This window comes from Myotis yumanensis, unplaced genomic scaffold (assembly GCF_028538775.1).
Source record: "Myotis yumanensis isolate MYYU_CA2020_CCGP unplaced genomic scaffold, mMyoYum1.0.hap1 SCAF_1, whole genome shotgun sequence".
NCBI lineage: Eukaryota > Metazoa > Chordata > Mammalia > Chiroptera > Vespertilionidae > Myotis > Myotis yumanensis.
In genome coordinates, this window is record NW_027223752.1 from 67,060,198 (window position 1) to 67,063,904 (window position 3,707).

Here is a 3,707-nt window from a genome sequence, read left to right on the forward strand (position 1 = left end):
AGGCTCCAGACTGTAAAAAATATATTTCTGTTGTTGATCAGCCACTCAGTCTATGATATTTTTGTTATAGCAGCCTGGATGAACTAGGAAACCAAGTGTCTTAGTCTAAACCAGTGGTTCTCAACCTTCCTAATGCTGTGACCCTTTAATACAGTTCCTCATGATGTGGTGACCCCCAACCATAAAATTATTTTCGTTGCTACTTTATAACTGTAATTTTGCTACTGTTATGAATCGTAATGTAAATATCTGATATGCACGATGTATTTTCATTGTTACAAATTGAACATAATTAAAGCATAATGATTAATCACAAAAACAATATGTAATTATATATTGTGAAATATTTATTTCTAATTACAAATAAATGAAATTTTGTCTTGAAGCCTGGTGTAGCATGGGTAACAGTATTAATATAACAACAGTAAACTACATTGCTACATTTTGCGACAGTGTGTGTAAAAAGCCAACGTCAGTGCAAAGGTTGAGATTGCTGCTTTCTCACCAGATCATAAATTCTCGGGGAAGTCTTTGCAACAGCATAACGAAGATCATCTTCCACAACAAGTCTACTTCTATATTTAGACTTGATAACCAACAAGCTGGAAAACCCTGTTTCACAAAGATATGTTGTTGGAAATGGAAGAAGAAGGCGCAACACAGTCTCAGACAGAACAGGATATGACTGCAAACACTTGATCCAGAATTTTGTAACTGGCATTGTAGAGAAATCAGTTTTTGCTGCATCATTGTTAATAAGTTCAATGAACTCCTCTGTGCATCTCAGGAACATCTTCAACTTTGACTGTGAATGGGCTTCTGGCAAGTGCAAATGGGGTGTCAGGTAGATTTGGAAAGTACAATGAAATTTCATCTGCAAGCATGTGCAAGTGTTCTTTCACAGAAATTATCATCGTAATCCTTTTGTCTGGTTCAATGTCATGTTCCTCAATGAAAGCAGATAAGGTAGGCAACATGTAAATTTTATTTTCATCCAATTTTTTTTTTTCCAAAGCTGAAGTTTCATTTGGAATGATTGAATCTTTTCAGCCAAATCAAGGCATGTTGCATTTGGTCCTTGCAGTGATAAATTTAACTCATTCAAGATGGCAAAGATGTCAACCAAGTAAGCTATTTTCTGCAGTTCAATTTTATCACTGAAAAGTGCTTTGAGCTGCAGTCTTTCTTTCTGATTAAAAAACGTTTTGAGTTTATCACAAAGCTCAAAAACACGTTTTAAAATTTTTCCTCTTGACTACCATCTCGCTTCAGTGTGAAATAGCAGAGCATTGTTTGGCGCATCCAACTCGTTGCACAGTTGCAAAAACAATCGACTGTTTAAAGTGCTCGCCTTTACAAAATTGACACAACTTATGATGCTTTTCATTACTTCTTGTAACTCTTGTGGCAGCGTCTTCGTTGCTAATATTTGCCAATGAATCACACAGTGAGTTCTGATGACTTTTGGTGACTCATTCAGTACCAAACATTGAGATCCAGGTCAACATCCTAGCATAGTTAGAGCACCATCTGTGCAAACACCACAAACATTTTCCCAAGAGATCTTATGCTCTTTCAGAAATGAACCAACTGTATCAAATACATCACATGCAGTAGTTGTCATTTCAAGAGGTTTGCAAAAATGAAACTCATCTTTAAAGTTGCCATCATTAATATACCTCATGTAAACCAGTAACTGTGAACAGTTTACAATGTCTGTAGATTCATCAAGCTGGATACTAAATATTGGAAGTGGAGCAGATTTAATTTCCTGGATTACCTGATCAAGAATATCAGCAGACATGTCATCTATTCTTCTGCGGACAGTGTCTTTAGATAAGGAAGTTGCACTCAATTTCATAACAAATTCGTCTCCTATCATAACTCAAACAATGTCTTTGGCCGCTGGCAACAGTAAATCCTCAGCAATGGTGTGAGGTTTCATAGCTCTTGAGATTCTGAAGAGTGCCACCAAATATGAAGCTTCAATGGCTGCTATGTTTTGTTTGTGGTACCTGCCACCAGTGTCAAGTCTGGCTTTCTTGAGTCCATCAGCTTTGCTTCTAAAATAGTTGGTATCCTTGCCAGCAAAGCTTGGATGCTTGCTATCAAAATGGCGTTTTAGTTTGTTTGGCTTCATAGATTCGGCTGATAGAACTTCACAACAAATAACACATTGTGGTTTCTCAATTCCTGCTGTAATTATTGAGGTAAAACTATTCTGTAAAAAATCCTCACTATATTTTCCTTTCTTAACGTTCTTCTCTACACGATCCATTGTCACGGGATGGTTTGCTAATGAAAATAATATATAGCAATAGCTTTAATAATACAAAAGATGCTGCCGAAACCGGTTTGGCTCAGTGAATGGGGCGTCGGCCAGTGGACTGGGGGGGTCCCAGGTTCGATTCTGGTCAGGGGCATGTACCTGGGTTGCGGGCACATCTCCAGTGGGGGATGTGCAGGAGGCAGCTGGTCGATGTTTCTCTCTCATCGATGTTTCTAACTCTCCCTTCCTCTCTGTAAAAAATCAATAAAATATATTTAAAAAATAAATAAATAATACAAAAGATGATACATGGCATAGTTCAGTCAATACAGTTCATTAAAGTTTCCTATGATTTACCATTCTGTGTTGTTTTTTTACATACCTGTTACTATCACAAGGGAGCATTATTCACATCAACCACAGCTGAATATGAAAAGACCGATCAGCATCTAGATTAAGTTCCCATGGTACAGATATTTTTTTTTACAGTAGTTGATGATTTCACAGTACATGATTTTACATTTACCCAGTAATTATAATTCATGAAGTGTCGTTTTACCTCCAATACTGCTGCTTTTAACAGAGTAGCTGCTTTCAACACAGTAGCTGTTCTCTACACATGTGTGACTGGTCCACATAAGTACATTATGGCGCCAACCCTGTCACACACACCTGTAGTTGTACGGGGTGTATGTGATGGGGTTGGCACAATGATGTCATCACGATGGGTACTCATATGTGGGCATATCTGCATGTGGGCGGACCTGCCTGGAGACGGATAGAGGAGCGGTGTCTGGGTTCCTAAGACCATTGAAAATATGTGTTTTCCGATGGTCTTAGGTGACCCCTATGAAAGGGTCGTTCGATCCCCAAAGGGGTCGCGACCCACAGGTTGAGAACCACTGGTCTAAAGTAACCTCAAGGGGTGATTGTTTTTAAATTTAAATCATTAGATTCCAGGTTAAATAGATTTAAAAGGACAAAACAAAGAACCATCACAAATTTAAGCCCAAAGTACCTCTGATATCCTTTTTATTCCTCCCATCTGTAACAGCCCCCTGCTTTTGGTTTATCTCTCTGAAGCTTGTCCGTTCTCTCAGGCCCACCTCCAATCCACCTCCTTCTACATTCTGTCCACTAAAGCTTCCCTTCAGACAAGTGCTCCTTTGACAGTTCTTTTCCTTGTCATTCACTGTTTCTAACAATTTTTACATTTAATTATATTTTGTTAGTGTATTTTCCTTAAAAAAACAGCAACAAAGTCCCTTAAAATCAGAAACCTCATACCTTTTTTAAAAAAGATATTTTTATTGATTTCAGAAAGGAATGCAGCGAGAGAGAGATAGAATCAATGATGAGAGAGAATCACTGATCAGCTGCCACCTGCATGCCCTCTACTGGGGATTGAGCCCGCAACTCAGGCATATACCCTGATCTG

General features: G+C 38.3%; 1 pseudogene; it reads right to left on the minus strand.

Annotated features, from left to right (window-relative positions):
- Positions 1-472: 472 nt before the first annotated feature.
- LOC139003387 (protein FAM200C-like) lies at positions 473-3,023 on the minus strand (annotated as a pseudogene).
- Between the last annotated feature and the right edge of the window lie 684 nt (positions 3,024-3,707).